The sequence below is a fragment of the Rhinopithecus bieti genome, unplaced genomic scaffold (assembly GCF_001698545.2).
Source record: "Rhinopithecus bieti isolate Rb0 unplaced genomic scaffold, ASM169854v2 scaffold_14549, whole genome shotgun sequence".
Lineage (NCBI taxonomy): Eukaryota > Metazoa > Chordata > Mammalia > Primates > Cercopithecidae > Rhinopithecus > Rhinopithecus bieti.
In genome coordinates this window covers 193,647-211,114 of record NW_016808027.1, presented here as the reverse complement: position 1 = coordinate 211,114, position 17,468 = coordinate 193,647, and the positions used below count along the sequence as shown (strand labels likewise).

At 53.3% G+C, this 17,468-nt stretch overlaps 1 protein-coding gene across 8 annotated transcripts in view; it reads right to left on the bottom strand.

Moving 5' to 3' along the window:
- The window catches only part of GDPD5 (glycerophosphodiester phosphodiesterase domain containing 5), a 90,941-nt gene extending 73,479 nt beyond the window's left edge, over positions 1 to 17,462 (bottom strand). For all 8 annotated transcript variants that reach the window (XM_017885213.1, XM_017885214.1, XM_017885215.1 and 5 more), the window contains exon 1: positions 16,957 to 17,462. The gene's annotated coding sequence lies outside the window, so the exon portion shown is untranslated. The remainder of the gene's footprint in view (positions 1 to 16,956) is intronic.
- Positions 17,463 to 17,468: the final 6 nt, after the last annotated feature.

Genomic DNA, 17,468 nt, shown 5'->3' with positions numbered 1-17,468 from the left:
ACAGGGAAGTGAAAGGGATGTGGAATGACTGTCTTGTTTTGCCCCTCAAGCGCTATGCCCACCAGCCACCCAGGGATGCAGGACACAGAGAGGCTCCTGCATGTGGGCAGGCCATGTTAGACCCAGACTGTAAACAGGACAGACAAGTTGGGTGTGGGGGGTGTTCTTGACATGTGCTCCCAGCCTTCCCCAGAGACCAAGACCCCTGGGTTGAAGCCAGGGAAGGGTCGGGATCTGGCCCCTGGGCCCAGCAGATCGGAAGGACAGCACCATCTTTCTTTCTGTTCAAACACAGACAGGGCTGCAGACACACAGTTCTGGCCTGTGTGTGCGACTTGTACATAATTCAGAGGGTCCTATTGCTCTCGCCTGGATAAAATGTACCAGCAGGGGCAGCTTGCACAGAGAACAGTGAGCTGATGCCAGGGAGCACTTCCTGAAAAGAGGTGAGTGGTCCAGAGGTTTGGGGGATTAATAGAAATTGGCAAATGAATATTGTTAATGACAAGAACTGTTTACTTGTTTGTGGAGTAAGTCAGTTTACAATCCATGTTCACCAACTTTATCCCGTTGAACCTTCATAAAAGTCCAGTGTGGAAGTTACTAACAGACAAGAAGGCGGAGGCTCAGAGGCTGAGTCACTTGCCCATTTTCTTTTTCTTTTTTGAGATGGAGTCTCGCTCTGTCACCCAGGCTAGAGTGCAGTGGCACGATCTCAGCTTGCTGCAACCTCCGCCTCCCGGGTTCAAGCGATTATCCTGCCTCAGCCTCCCGAGTAGCTGCGATTACAGGCGCCCACCACCACGCCCAACTAATTTTTGTATTTTTAGTAGAGACAGGGTTTCACCATGTTGGCCAGGTTGGTCTCGAACTCCTGACCTCAAGTGATCTGCCTGCCTCGGCCTCCCAAAATGTTGGGATTACAGGTGTGAGCTACCGCGCCTGGCTGCCCATTTTCACATAGATGGAAGCAGAGCTTCCTCCCTGTGCTAAGCTGCAGCATGCGCTCAACTCCACCGCCACTCCCAGTCACAGGATGTCCTTCTGGGCTCAGGGGGTCAACTGCTGAAGGGAGAAAGCACGAAGGGCAAAGTTCCCTGGCAGCAGGAGGGCTGTCCCCCACTCAGGGCACCATGGCCCCTGCCTGGCTGGGACAACCCAGAGGACCCTGAGGCAGGGGACAGGGGGAGTGGTCAGGCCTTCCCCCGCACAAGCATCCAGAACTCCTGAGAGCTCTTCAGGGTAGGAAGGGAAGTGCCAGGTGACCTCACTTGACCACTAGTGTGAGGAACCCGAGGCCTACAGAGGGAGAGTCCAGCCAGTCCACAAACACCCACTGGGAACCAGCCAGGGGCGGGGGACACTGGGATGAATGTGACCAGCTCTGAAGAGGTTCGTCAGGTGAGCACCCACTTGGCTGGAGCTCAGACCCTCACAATCCTCCCCAGGAACTTCTTCAGCCCCATCTGACCTCCTTTTCCTCCCTTTGCTCCCACAGCGACGGGCTCCTTACAGGGTCCTCATGACGCAGTGTCATGTGCTGCCTCCTTTCACCTCTGCTCCAGCTGTTGGAAGAGCGCCCTTCCCAGCCACTTGGAGCCCGTCCACCCCCACTCCCCAATCTCTTCTTCACAGAGCCTCACTTAAGTGCCCCCCAACCCCAAGCTGAAACTGATGGACTCCAGGAGGAAGCTCACTCACTTCTTCCCCTCCCCATCCCCTCCTCCTCCAGGCCTCCCCATGCTCTTGACCTCCCTTGCAACATCTGTGCACTCTGCCCAGGGTAATGCATCCTGGAATTGCCTCACTCTCTGCCCCTCAGGACCTGGGACTAAGAAGGTGCAGCTCCACTGAACTGAGTACGTGTCACCCACCCAAAGCAACGACCCAGAGCAATTAACAAATCACTTCTTCCTTTTAAAGCATGTATTTAAGGCTTGTCTTTCTTTAAAAATCCTTGGTGGGCACGGGAAAATGAAATGGAAGAGTCTTAGTCAGATTGTCTTGGCATTTCCAAGTGCTGGCTCTGTTCCCGGCACACAGTAGATGTCTGAGATATGTTCGCTTGGTGGATGAAAGAATAAAAATATCTCCCCCTGCCACTTGCCCCTGCTGCCTGAAGTTCCACCATTACCACTGAACCTTTTCTGGGGCTAAAGACTACTCCCTGTGATGCTCTCTCAAAATGCAGTCCTGGGCCAGGAAACTAGCTCTAGCTGGAGGCTTCCTTGTACAAAACAGCAAGGTCAGGGTTTGCCCATGAGATCTTCTCACAGTACTTTCTCAAGATGATGTGTCCAGACCCTGCTCTTTGACCAAGGAGTTGCACGTTCGAATGAGCTTAGGAAAGGCTGGCTGCACACTGTGCCACCCATTGGGGTCCCCAATTCATATTAATACGTTAAAGACCCTGAGAAGGCCTGTTTAGATTTATGTGACCTAGTGTTTCCCAAATCTGTAGGCTCATGCATCCTCAAATCCATTCCCATGCCATGGGACTAGGGTTCCTCAGGGGACAGTTTGGGAAGTGTGGACTAGATAGTGTGCGTGGGTCCAGGTGGGACAAGGTCTGCAGGTTGAAGTGTCTTCCTTCACTTCCCTGCACTGACCATTTGACAGAGGCAGAAGGTTCAATCTCAGCCACCACCACCAATAGCTCATGACAGAGACAGATAATGAACATGGCATCAGACAGCTTCCAAATGCAGCACAAAGGAGAGAGAAGGTAACAGGGTGGGCCAGAGACCTGAGTGAGTTCCAGCTGTGATTTTGTGCTCACTGCTGGCCATTGGGCGGGGGACCCCATCCTGCTAAGCTTTGCATTCATCATCTGCAAAATGGGGATAATGCTATTCTCAGGGCTGCTGTGAAGATTCAGTGTGGTAATGCAAGCAGAGGCAGATTATAAACTGTCAAGTCCTGTGCCAGCATTTGCTATGTGCATCATTATTTCACTGCATACATGGCCAGGAGGGTGTGGTAATGTCTTGATTGATCACAAGCCACTGCAGAGGTCCTCAATCAGGACAGATGGATGGATGGATACATGGATGCATGGAAGAATGCACAGACAGAATCCCCAGTGTGACCCAGGCTCACCAATGGCTGGCTGGTTGAATAGGTATGAATGAATACATGAACCAATTCTAATAAGGTCAACTGTTCCACTTCTTAGTCCCCAACTGGTAGAAGTAGCAAATTGGGAAGGACACACACACACACACACACACACACAAGCATGAGGGGAGAGGAAAGAGACACAGCACTCTGGAGGCAAGTCTATGGGCAGCAGAATAAAGGAACTGACAGGGTGGGAAGAGCCAGAAACCAGAGTTGAACACATGCAGCAGCCCACAGTCATCTGGCACAGGGGTCAAGCCATGTTGGCACTCTCAGTAAGGCAGTTGGGGTTCCTAAGGCCTGTCCCTCGAGCCATCCATGTTGCCATTGTTCAGGGGAAGAAAGTGATCAATCTCTTTCGCAAAGGTTTCCAACCAAAACTGTTAGAGTTGTTCTTAATGGGCTAGAGAGCACAAAGAAGTCTTTAGGGCTCGTTGCGCTGGCTCACGCCTGTAATTCCAGCACTTTGGGAGGCCAAGGCAGGTGGATCACCTGAGGTCAGGAGTTCAAGACCAGCCTGACCAACATGGTGAAACCCTGTCTCTACTAAAAATACAAAATTAGCCGGGCATGGTGGTGGGCATCTGTAATCCCAGCTATGTGGGAGGCTGAGACAGGAGAATCACTTGAACCTGGGAGGCAGAGGTTGCAGCCTGGGCAACAAGAGCAAAACTCTGTCTCAAAAAGAACGGAAGGGGGGCCGGGCGCGGTGGCTCAAGCCTGTAATCCCAGCACTTTGGGAGGCCGAGACGGGCGGATCACGAGGTCAGGAGATCGAGACCATCCTGGCTAATACGGTGAAACCCTGTCTCTACTTAAAAATACAAAAAACTAGCCGGGCGACGAGGCGGGCGCCTGTAGTCCCAGCTACTCGGGAGGCTGAGGCAGGAGAATGGCGTAAACCCGGGAGGCGGAGCTTGCAGTGAGCTGAGATCCGGCCACTGCACTCCAGCGTGGGCGGCAGATCTGAGAACTCAGGGACTTGGGAGAGAGAAATGAGGGCTGCTTCAGGAATTGAAGTAGGACCCAACATGTGTCTCTTCAAGGTTCTGCCATTGGAAGAACTCTAGCTGTTTTCGATCTTAGATTGTACTACTCAGGATTAATATTCCCTTTTCTTGGAGAAAATGCCTCATAGTTGGTGTAGCTTGGATCACAGATCCACTCCTTGAGTAGAGGGCTGCCCTCAGCAGTTAATGAGAAGAGTTCCCCAACTGCCATGAAATAAGAGAGTTTTCAAGGATAAATTAGGGGCTATGGCTCAGAGAGAAAAAGATGCTGGGCAGGCAAAAATAGCAGATGACTACCATGGAAGCGATTTTAGACCCCTCAAATTTGAATTAGTGGACTTTCCATTCATTCCTATAATTGTCACCTGTTGTTTTCCTTTTTGTAGCACTCAATGCAGTTCTTACTTATTTGTTCCCATTGGATGGTTAGCTTTGTTAGCTCATGACTGGCACTTGGCAGGTAACCAAACATGTATTTCCTGTAGGGCAGGAAGAATATATAGATTTAGGTCCATTATGAAACATGCTCTGAAAGGCTTTTGNAAAAAGAACGGAAGGAAGGAAGGAAGGAAGGAAGGAAGGAAGGAGGGAGGGAGGGAGGGAGGGAGGGAAGGAGAGAAGTCTTTAGCGCAAGATACAGGTCTTAGCTGCTGCTTCTGGAGAAATGTTTCTTACAGTTTATATGAATTCATCAACACATCTAAGCACAGGACATACTGTGTACCAGGCAAGTGCTGTTGGGCACTGGGGACACAACGCCACATCCAGACAGCATCACATATGGAAGGTTCTGGATAAATGAGGTATTGGGTCACTTGAGGATAGAAAGGGAGGTTTTATAGAAAAAAAAATTCACAGATAGGAAGTCTGGAGGACCGATTTAAATCATTACATGACCTCAGACAAGTCACCTTCCTTCTCTGAGCCTCCATCTTCCCATCTATAAAGTGGGTATGATAAAAATCATGAAAACTATTACATGGCACTAGACACTAACCTGGCAGTTACAGATGTTCTCTTAATGCACACAGTCAGCAAGGCAGGTGTTGCTAACAATTTGTTGTGGGGTAAATTGTCCGTTTCACAAACTGAGACTCGGCTGGTTACCAACTTGCCTGAGGTCAGAGAGTTGATGGGAGTCAGGGTGTAAGCTCCAGTGTGTCTGATTCCAGAGCCCACACTCTCCCACCCTCCCAAACAAGACCCACACTTCCTTCTCACAGACTGCTGTGAGGATGCAATAGATGTCAGAGCGCTTCATAAAGTTAAACTGTTATGTGTCCAAAGGCAACAAGTAGTCAGTCTTGACTCTCCGTGAAACTAAACACTGAAATTCACAGGGGCACTCAGAACTGGCCACAGCCTAGAACTCCTGGGCTCCTCACTCTCAACCTCTGGCATTCCTTGGCTAACTTCCTCCCAGGGAAAGAGATCCGGCAATCCGAGGAGCCCCAGATGACCCCTCAAGGCCCACAGAGCAGGGTTCCCCTGGAACCCATGGGGCCCCCTCCTAGACCAGGAGACCACCTGGCTAGTAGCCTCCTGACTCTCCTGTGCTCCACTCCTGCCAAGGATCTAGAGAGCACGGCCTGACCCAGGTGCCATGGGAGCTGCCCCAGGGACCCTCACCCCTCCCCACTGACAGGCTGTGGGACCTCAGGCCAGTCACCTCACCCCTCTAAGCCCGAGGTTTCTCACCTGCAAAATGAGGGATGAAAGTGGGTCTCATGTGGGAAAGGATCCACTCCAAGGAGAGACTCAAATATGACTGCCCTTGAGCTGGGTGAGTTCAGCTGAGTGGGTAGGAAGGGGAGCACCAGGCTCTCAAAATCCCTGTTTCGGAGGGAGGCACAACCCTATCTACCAGGAATCACCCATCTAACCTTGAATTCTCAGCCTGCCCTTGGCAGTCCCAGTCTGAGAGGTGGACTCAGCTGCTACCACTGCCAGCCACCAGCAGGACCCTATTTGCTGTCTTCCCAGGTTGGCTAGGGTCCCAGCAGGGGAGAGGCAGGAGAAGGGACCTCAGTCAGAACTACATATGTCTTCACTGGAGGGACCTGCGCCCCAGAGCACAGACATTCTTGCAGGCCCACGGTGGCCTGAAATGGTTGCTAACTGGCCACGGGCCACACAGTGAGACAGAGGTGCCAGGACCCAGGCCTCTGGCCCAGCCCAGGGCTCTCTGCACTGGCCCAAAGTCACCCCTTTTGGAGCATGGATTAAGCACAGAGAGGAAGAACAGTGTGAAGAGTTAGGATGATGCACCCCTTACCCTGCTGTGGTCAAGAGGCCCTGGCCATTGACTGCTGGGCCCACAAGCCCCAAGGTGAAAATCAACACCTGGTCACCCAGTTCCCTGCTTCACTCACTGCAGGCACTGACAGGGCACATCTGGATGGAGGAGGGGCTCAGTCTGCCTCTGCAGCGTTCCCAGCAAGAGGAAGAAGGCTCCAATAGCAGCAAAATGGACTTCAATTAGTCTCAAGAAAGAACTTCCTGCAGAGGCATTAAGCATGAACACAGAGAAGGGGGGCACGATGAGGGCAACTGTAACATCTCCTCTGAAATACAGGATGCTGTCTCATGCATTATGTCATTTTACTTTCAAACCAGCCTGGAAGGTAAGTGTTGCTTCTCTAATTTTATAAGTGAGCAACTGAGGCTCAGAGAGGCTAAGTTACTTGCCCATGTCTTCTAAGTTCCACTCAAGAGAGGCAGAGCCAGGATTTAAAGCCAGAACTCTGACTCTGAGGCCCACATACCTCCTTTCTCAGGAAGTCTCGGAGGATCCAGGTGTTACCACACCTGCCATGGGCATCTCACTGTGCCACTTCAGATGCCCAGGTGTGGGCTGGGAGATGCCAGGGGTGTTCCTTTCAGGAAGGAGAGGGAGTGCTCACTGGTGGCCAGCTGTAAAGGGCTCTGTGTCCTAGGACTGTCAGCTGTGCCTCTGCAGACAACACCCCGTGGGGGCCTCCCACGTGGTTTCCGTGCAAAATGCCATATCTTCTGTCCTTTCCCTGACCATGCCTCCTCTTGGGCAAGGATTGATCTCTGGCACCATTACGCCTCCTGCTCCCTACTTGGCAGGAACCCCAACCCCCCACCCAACTCTACACCCAGACTCCCCATCACAGGGCCCGGCAGCATTTGGTGGCACTTGCTGCATGGCCTGTCCCAGGCCTGCCCAGCCCCAAACTCCTCTCACCTGACATTCACAGGCTCCTGGGAGACCCTCTGAACTCAGACTGGTGTGGTTCATGACACCTGGGACATGGCAACATGTTCTGGGTTCAGGACTATCCCCAGAACTGTGGCAACAACTACCCAGCTCTAAGGAAGGTGTATAAAGTGGCCACATCGGGGCCAGCTCCGGGCTGGGCGAGTCACAGCAGGGCTGGGGCTGCTGCTCTGTACACCTGAGCTTGCCCGACACTAGCCTACCTGTGACTTCAGCTCCACTCCAGAGGTTCTCCTGTCCCTGGCAGGGTCACCCCAGAAGCCACCTGTAACTTGCTTTGGGGGAGGAGGCAGAGATGGAGAGATGAGTAACTCCAAAACTCCTCTCGCCCAAGTGTCTGTGGCAGCTGGGCTGCTGATTCATCTTTGGGGTGAGAGCTGAGAGTCCCTTCATTAAGGGGCATGGTAAAAACAGATGATCTTTAAACTGTGTCCTAAGGACAGTGTATTCAGTGGACTCCTGGGCTTTCGAGGGACAGATTGATGAAGTGTCTTTAGTTTGCCTCTCCAGAGCCACTCTCCACCTTGTCTGGGGCCCTGGGAACTGACTTCTGTGGACTGTAGTGGGCTCCGTGCTGCTGGCTTCCAAAGAGGTTCACCCAACAGGAAGCACAGATGGGGGACTGAAGGAAAGAGGAAAGACAGTTGAGGTTTATCCCCTGTGAGGTCTCGTGGGTTGACGGGGTCCCTGTACTGATGGCCCACAGCCCCTGTCCCTACAGCTGCCCACTTCCCTTGCTCCTTCAGCCCCGAGTGGTAACTGCTCCCAGCCACTACTAGTCCCTCGGTGCTGCACTATCCTGTGTTGATTTGTCACACGCCTAATGCCTGAGCCAGTCACTCTGGGTTGATGCACCCTCTCTGGCTGTGCCAAGGCAAGGAGACCAAGCACTGCCACCAATGGCCTCTTTTGTAGTCTTCCTCTGTCCAGCCCTCAGAGCCTCCTCTGCTCTTAAAGAAGAGCAGTTTGAAGGGATGCCCATGATTACATGTGCAGGCCTCCTCTGTCCTCTGTCTCAGCCTGGGCCTGGTGGGGCAAGGGGAGCAAGTTGGGAGATAGGGAGCATGGACCAGCCAGTGAAGGAAGGGGCAGGAGGCAGGGGTCAGCTCCCCAGTGAGTGCATGCACCAACAGCTTTTGAGTGCTTAGTATACGGCAGGCACTGCGCTCCACATACCAAGAATTTTATTTGCTTCTCAGGCAATCCCAGGAATTCCTTCCTACTAATGCATTTTACAGGAGAGACAACTTGTGCTCAAAGAGATAAAATGATTCTTCCAGGGTCATCCTGCCAGTAAGTGACAAAGCCAGGATCAGCGTAAGTTTTCTGTCTTCTTTATGGTAGACACATTGGACAGAGATAACTGGACTTGAACAAGTCCTGAGAATGACCTTGTATGGCAGACACACCTGAATGCAGTTTGGTTCTAAGCTAAGGGATCTGGGAGTAGCCAATCCGGAGATCCATTCCTTATCTATGAGGAACATCTGAGCTCCCAGCCCATCCTATGGAACCTGCGGGCCAAACAGGATTGAGGCCTGTTGTTCTGGGGTAAATGCAGGTTGCTAGGTGGAAGTTGTTGGGGGAGGTGCTAAGTGAAAATGCTATAGAAATTGCATGCTTTTATGGCTGTAATCCCAGCACTTTGAGAGGCGGAGGTGGGCAGATCACCTGAAGTCAGGAATTTGAGACCAGCCTGACCAACATAGTGAAACTCCATCTCTACTAAAAATACAAAATCAGCTGGGTGTGGTGGCACATGTCTGCAATCCCAGCTACTCGAGAGGCTGACGCAGGAGAATCGCTTGAACCTGGGAGGCGGAGGCTGCAGTGAGTGAAGATCGTGCCATTGCACTCTAGCCTGGACAATAAGAGCGAAACTCCATCTCAACAAAAACAAAAACAAAACTGCACACTTCTTGCAAGTGGTTGTGGTTCTTCGGTCCAGTCAGCAGCCACTGGACTCTCTCCCCTGTGTGTGAGCCCCTAGTAAAACTCCATGTTTCATTCGCTGGCTCTGGGTCTCCTCTTTGGTCTCTTGAGCCTGGTGCCATCCTCACTGGCACTGATAGGGGTTTGGCACAACACCTAGTAACTGCCTTGACATAATTTTAGTGAACTGGCTCACAATCACAGCAGAGTTGGATGACTTAAGTGCAGTCAGTTATTGGTGAGAATTTGCCCAGAGGCCTCCAATGTTCCCTGGACACCCTCCCCTAGATTTTAAAAAAAAATCCTCTGACATTCTTCAGTTCTCCCAGGTGGGACGGGGCCCCAAGCGGGTGGTGCAGTTGGGTGTCTGGGTTGGAAAAACAAGCAGATTCAGACAAGGCTTCATTGTTAAGGAGAGTCTGACACTTTGACCATTAAAGCAAAACCGAGCAAAACAAAATGCTTACTGCCTTGTCTTATCTCTTAGATACAAAGGGGACAGTGGGAAGGGACCCAGAGCTGGGTGTTGATCCCACCCCAACCAGTACCAATCTCAGAGACCTGGCCTCAAGTGGCTGGGGCAGGGAGTTCAGGGTCTCAGTCCAGCCTGGTGTCAGGTACAGGGCGGGTGTTTGCCATGTGTGGCCTCGTCTGGCCTCTGTGGCCCTTTCAGAGAGATCGTTATTGTCATTTTTCAGATGAGGAAACCGAGGCTCTGAGAAGACATGCAGGGAGCAGCTGGAACCCAGGTTAACTGGATTACCAAGTCTTTCCACTCCCCTCATCTCTCCAGGCAGGGAGGTCCTGCGGGGAGGAAGTAGCCTCAGAAGGATGAGCTCCTTGTCCTGGGGATGTGCAAGTATTGTCTTGGGACACTGTGGGAGGTAGGCTGCAGAGGGCAGCCAGGTGGCTCTCAAACTGAAATCACCAGGGGAGCTTCAACAACTACTGACGCCTGGGTCTTGCCCCAGAGATTGTGGGGCCTGCAGGACTTTCAGAAGTTTCCCAGATGATTCTAATGTGAAACAAAGTTTGAAAGGCATGGGCTTGGATGCCCACTGCTGCCCTTCCCACCTCTGAAACTCCCCTACTCCACACCTCTCTAAGGAAAGAAGGGATTTATTACCCTGACCCCATTTTACAAAACGGGCAGAAGCCACGCAAAATATAAGGGTGTCCTCAAGGCCCCCCAGCCAGCAACAAATCGAGGTAGCACGAGGGGTCCCCTGATATCAGACTGCCCCTGGGGTGAGCTTCTTTAAGACACTTGGGGGGTCCTGGCTCCCTTGTCAGTGGGAGAGAAGTTTCTCTTTGAGGCTTCTGGGTGAGAGAGTGAGACACATTCTTCGTGGCATTTTTTTAAAGAGTCCACTCGTTCAAAAGCTAAACAGCTACAGGATTAATGCTGGAAGACCCCCTCTGCTTGCTGGCGTGCCTTGAGAGCAGGAAGATAAAAGAACTCAAAGCAGGCCTGTTTATCCTTTTCTGTAGGAGATTTGGTCGCAAGCCTGGGAAGAGCTGGGCCTGTCAGACCAGCAGCCCACACTTCCTCCCCACCTGCCTGTTCGCCTTCCTCATGCCCTGAAAGCAGAATGTCACAGATGGAGAGACGGTGTGGGGTGGTGGGAAGTGAGAGGCCTGTGGAGTCCACTGGTCCTGGGGTCTGCCCAAGCACTCCCCCTTGCCAGCTACCTTTGGAGAGGAGCTACTTCTCTCTCAGCTCGTCCAGTGCTGACTTCACAGAGGTCAAAGTCAGCAACACAGGCACCACCTCCAGGAAGCCTTCCCTGACTCCCCTCCCCACCCAGCGCTGGGCAACCCCAGGCCCCTGGCCTTCCCTGTCACATTCTGTGTTGTCACTGCTTCTGTGTCCTCCCGTCCCTAGCAGGCTGTTCATTCATTCATTCCACAGAGCAGCTGCCCTTTGCCTGGGATTCACTCCAAACGCCTTTCCTGAGCACCTGTTTTCTCTAAGATCCTCTGTGAGGTGCTGGAGATACAGATCATAACAGCTAACCTGTACTGAGTGCTTATAATGCGCTGGGTATTTTTTTGAGTGCTTTACATGTATAATTCATTTTACCCTCACAACTCTATGATGAAGATGCTATAATTATCCCCACTTTACATATGGGGAAACTAAAACCCAAAGAGGTTAAATCACTAGCCCAAGTCATTTAGCCCTACCCTGTGCCACCAGCCACAGATACAGATGGGACCGGCCCCTGCCTCAGGAGCCTGCTTCTCACAATTTTGAAGTTTTGCACCTGTGTATTTCTTTGTCTAATGTTGTTTCCCCCACAGATCAGAATCTCCAACCGTGTTACATTTTGGTTGGATGCATGTGTGAGCAGCACCAAATAAACGCTGCTTCCCTTTAAGGAAGAACTCACACTCTCCGCCCAGCATGTGCTAGCTGGACACCAGACGGCTTCTCCCACCTGGGTCATTTCTTCTGCGTAGGCCTGAGAAGAAAACCCAAGTCACCAGATATCCCAGTCCTGCCCCCTGCCCTGAACCTAGCTCAGGACGCTTCTCGGCCAACAGCACCTGCTTACACACCTGTGTTCACACGGAAGGTGGTGGGAACTGTGTCTCTGCAAACCCCAGCTAAATCCCCCTAAGAGAAGGCCTCCCCGCCACCTGGCATGCCCTCTCTCCTGCCGTCTCTCACTGGACTCTTCCATCAGTTTCTTACTGAGTTGCCAAAGCCATTGAGGGGATGGGCAAGAGGACTCATGCTGATGGAGTACCCACCTGTGTGCCAGGCCTGGACAGGCACCCCACTTCCTTCATCTCATTTAATAACAGTTATTATCAGCCCCAATTTACAGGGAAAAAACAGAGGTGCAAAAGTTGAGCAAGCTGTCCACGGGGCAGCTCGCACTGCCTCCCCTGGCCCGGAGGGTGTGGTTCTGTGCCAGGCACACTTCCAGGCACTCAGAGGGAGGGGAGGATGGGGGGTGGGGGGCACATAGAATCTAGTTTTGACAAGCCAGCAAGGGAAGCAGACCAAGCAGAACCCCAATCCACAGACCACAGTCAGTGTGCAGATGGCCATGAATCAGCAGCAGAGGAGGCTTGGATCCCACCTGCATGGGAGGAGTCCTGGAAGCTTATAGGAGGCAGCATCTTTGGGCCTGGTTGAACTCCTTACTGCTCTTTCCCATGGTCACAGCAGGAGAAAGGGTAAGCCTTGGCCTACAAAGCTCTGGTGCCCAGTGTGTGTTTGCCACCACCCCAAAGGGGGCAAAGGGAGGAGAAGTTGGCTGCCCTGCCAGTGACCCCACTGTGGCCCGGCCAGCCTGCCTCCAGTCCCGCCAACCTGGCCTGGCCTGGCCCAGCCAGCTCCCAATCACAGGGTCTCCTCTGCCAGCTAATGACCATGCTGCCTGCAGCTCAGGCCACCACCCTCCTTTGGGCGAGGCAGCTACCCACAGAGCCTGCTGGCCCAGACAGTGGCCAGGCCAAAAATCACAGCTGCCCGTCACACCACATCCTCTGGCCCTGGTGCTGTAGTCTCCTCCTCCTCCTTCCAGGGTCACAAAAGACACTGTAGAAAGCTGGAGCTACAGGGGAGCTCAGACCCTACCCTGCTCCCCATAGACATGGACACACAGGACCCCAGAGAGGGGCCCACTCACCCCAGCCAGCCAGCCAGCCTGCGCACAGCCTAGGGCCCAGGTCCTTCCTGGGTGCCATGCTCAGTCCAACACTGCCCTTCCATAGCCTTGAGAAAAAGCCTTGTCCAGGCTTTTTACATACAAAGTATGCTTTCGAGGTACTCGGGTGGAGGTGAGGAGACAGTACGCCTTCTAAGCACAGATTTACAATTCAAACAGATGCAGCTTGGCTCCCTGCTCCCCACCTTCAAGCTGTGTGACCTTGGGAAAGATAAGGTACCTCTCTGAGTCCGTTTCTAGGGGATAACAGTAGCTACCTTGGGGAGTTTGGGTGAACAAGAGTGTCTATAAAGCATTTAGCACATTGTCTGGCTCATGGTAAGTACTCAAGAGTATCAGCTGTTGTTGATATCATCACTGTAGTATTGTGTGGATATATTTTACAAACTGCAAAATGTTATGGATGGTAGCTATTATTTTTTACTATTACTGTTGAACGTTAAAGATTCAGAGGGGGCATGACCAGAGGGTTGGGTAATCCAGGAATGTTTCTGAGGGAATTTATGACCTGAGTCAGGTCTTGACAGGTGGGGAGATAAGTGGAGAAGAGGCAGAGATGGCGGTTGTGATGGGAGGAACAAGCAAAGGGGGCTGCGATGGGGCCACATGTGGTGTGTTTAGGAGACAGTGTAGAGCAATGAGCCAGAGGGCTGGGCAGAGGCTACGGCGACCAAGGACCTGAATGCCATAACTAGGGCCTGGTCTTCATCTTACAGGCTGTAAGGAACCACAGAGACTTCTAAATGGGGGCTCCATTAAGCTTTCTGAAATGTGAGTTCTGTCCAACATTCAAGGCCCTCTCCCATATGGGCATTTGCCCCTCACTAACCCCACCAAGCCAGTCTCCTCACCCCAAGTTCTCCCCATCTCTCGGCTTACCACACTATCCCACCTGCCCTGCCACTAGCCCACCCATGGTTCACACTCATGATGAGGCACCCCCTTGTTGAGTGCCTATAGTGCCATGTGTTTCACACATGGGATCTCAAGATCATCCATAACAGCCTTGAGAAGTGGACATCACGACCCTCATTTCACAGAAGAGGAAATGGAGGCCTGGTGGGATCATGTGTCTTGCCCATGCTCTCAGTGACATGGTGGCACAGCCAGGATTCATTCTTGGAGGGATGTCAGGACCCCCCATCTCTACAGCAAGTTGCCTCTAGCTCCTGCCCAGACAGCCACCTCCCTGACAAAGCCTTTCTGGTTACTCCAGTCCTCAAGGGCCTCCCCTCCACCCCCTTTCTGCCCTGTACCCTCCCCCTTACTCCTCCCCTTCACCACCTCTCTGGAATCAGAGGCCCACTTGATCCTAGCTCAGCTAGCTTGGTTCCCAGTGTTGCCTATAGGACCATCTAGCCCCCAACAGGAGAGATAGGACATCATCAACCCCAGCTCTCTTCTGTTGGGGGCCAGATGATACTTTCTCCCTGTCCTGTCCTGCCTGCCCCTCCATATCCAAGACTGCTAACAGCACAGACAGGAGCCCCCACCTCCTCTGGTAGGGTTCAGAAGCTTACTGAGCATAGAGCTATTTCCCTGAGTGTGCCCCCAGCTGAGGGGAGTAATACATTATTCACTGCACCTAGGTGCCTAGGGAGGTCAGACAATGGACCTGAGGGAATGGACGCCAGCTCCAGGCACCACAGCCCTGCCAGCAGGAAGCCAAGGGAGGAGGTAAGAATCCAGAGCCCCTTGCCAGCGTCCCCAGGCAGACTGATTCTAGAGGCTATGAGACTAGCAGCCTGAGCTGAGCAAATTCAGGTCTCTAAGCCTGCAACAATATCCTGCGTTCTAATCTAAAACAAGTCTGAGAATTTCCCTAGACTTCCTGGTCAAACTTCAAGCTTCCTTTTCTTCATAGGGATGGAAACAGATATTTGGCCAGGCACTACATCTTTGTAGCTCATTTAATCCTCATAACAACCTGCTAAAGGAGGTATTCTAATTTTATAGGCTCAGAGGGATGAAGTGATTTGCTCAGTGCCACTCAGCTAGTGGGAGGCAGAGTAGACTCACGCCCACCTGGTCTGTCTGATTCACCACTATCTGGGGCTCACCAGTTACTGTGGCTCGAGGTTGCCGCTTAGCCCGTCTGGGTAACTTCCAGGGCACCTGGTATGCAGTTGGCACTTAAACAGTTCTACAAGCAAACTCAAAGGCCCTGGGGAAGTGGTTTTACCTATCTGAGCTTCAGTTTCCCACACAAGACTGGGCCGTTAATAACTACCCCAGTCTTGGCAAGGACGACATACCCCTTAGCACTTAACTGTCGGATGTGATGGCCCCACTAACTGAGCAGGTAACACACAGCCTGCCATCATCAATCTTAAGGTGGCACTAGGAACCATGGATGCATCAGGAGGTCTCAAGTGACTCCGCAACCCTCTTCTGCTTCACTCCAGGTTCCAGGCTCTCTCCACATCATGAAAGGAGATCACAGGTGTGAAATTATTTCATCAAAGAGCTTTGTTTAGATGTAGAGATTATTGTGAGGGTGGATTTGAATCCCTGGATGGAGGTAGGGGGTAGAGGGAATCCCAAGCCCCTCAGTCACCTTTTCTTTTGGGTTCCTCTAACCTTTCCACCCCCAGAGATTGAGATTCAGACTTCCACTGACCTCTCACCACCCTCCTCCACCTTCCAGGGGCTTTCCAAGGAGGTTTCCCTTTGACTCCAGGGAGTTGGGCACATCTAGGGTTAACCAGTCCTAGCCAAGGCCACAGGGCCCAGACCAGGACCAGATCTCCTCCCCTTCCCCACACAGAACAAGAGCCCACAGAGTCATGGCAAGGGCTTTTTCACAACACCCCTCTCCCTACATGCCTCGGGGGCAGCAGAAGCATCCCCTGCCTGGGAATCAAGACACCTGGGACTGTGCCCCAGCCCTGGGAGCCCCCAGCCTTGAGACCTTGAGCAGGTCCCTTCCTTCCTGGGCAGAGGTGTCCTGCAGGTTCCCCTGCCCAGAAGAGAATTAGGTTGGACCTTCCATTTGGGCCAAAGGCTATGGGGTTGTGGGCACTCCTCGGGGCCCCTGCACCAACCACACTGATTCTCACCACAGCCTCATACATGGTCGCCCATATCTCACATCAGGAATAGGGAAAGCCTCAGCCACCTATCCGGAAGATCCCAACTGGGGAGGAGTGTGGACACTTTGAAGGATGCTCACGAAGGTTTTCTCAAGTCTACTTCTGGATCAAGGATTCACTGTCTTTAGGACCGGACAACTGACACTCCCTTCGGTGGGCCTCAGTGTCCCCATTAGTAATGTGAGGGAGGTGAGCCACGTGAGCCACATCTCCAGCCACCCCAGAGGGGTCACATCTCCAGCTCTGATGGACCCTTACTTGGGGATCTCTGCAGTGAATTCACCAACAGATAAGCACATCTCAGGATCTCCAGAGTGTCTTAGAGACCCTGGAATCTGACACACAACGGCCAGGAGCTGCTGCTCTCCCATCCTGGGCCCACAGGGAGAGCAGCTTTGGAACTAGGAAGCTTCCCACCTCTGCCCTCAACTCTGAGTCACCTTTCCTGGGGGGTGACATGGCCAGGGAGCGGGAGGCAAGAAAAAGCCACTTCCTCAGCTTTAGGATCAGCGCTCAGGTGCTCCGCTTCTTCCCCTTCTATCCTCTCCCGCTTCCCCAGTCTCCTCCCCGCAGTGAAAGGAGAAGATCACTCAGCCCCGTTAAGCCTCAGTTTCTCCATCTGCAAGCGCCGATAATAATACACAACACCTATTTCAGGAGTAGCAGTGAGCCTTAGGCGGGGCGTGGCGGGGCGCGGACACGCACACAATGGGCGCTCAATAAGAGCCCGTTTTCTTTCTTTCCCCTCCCCTTCCCGCGCCCCCTCCCAGCCAGTTCCAGCCTCTGCTTGTTTCCCCCGAGATTCCCTCCTCTGGCCCCCCGCGCTCCCGCGATGGGGTCGGGGACCGCTTCTGCCCCGCATCCGGGGTTCTCACCTGCAGCCTTGGCTCTCGCGGGCCGACGGGACAGAAGGGGACCCCTGTGTTATCTTCGGGGCAGGCACTGAGCCCCTCGCCTGAGGCGGGAGGAAGGGGGCAGCCTGGGTTCGTGGCACCCGCCCGGCGGTTCGGTCCGACTGTCCTGCCTGCCTAGGACCCCTCACGGAGCGCACGACCCGGCCGGAGCTTCCTGGGCACTCGCGCTGTTCCAAGTCCGAAGCACTCGGGTGGAGGCAACCGAAGGTTGGGGTCTCGTGGAGCCAGAGGCTGGGGGCGTCCGGGGTCCCGCGCACCGGAGTCGAGATCCTGGAGCCACAATGAGCTAGCTCCGGAGTAGGGGCTCCGACCCTCACTGATGGAAAGGCGCGGAGCGACCCTGCAACCACGGACCCGTACGGCCGGGTTAGGAGCGTGCCGCCCCGGCGCAGCGGGTCAGGGCCGGGGCTCCGCGCGTCCCGGCCGCACGCCCCGGACCGCGGGGCTGGGACGGGCAGGGCAGGGCAGGGCAG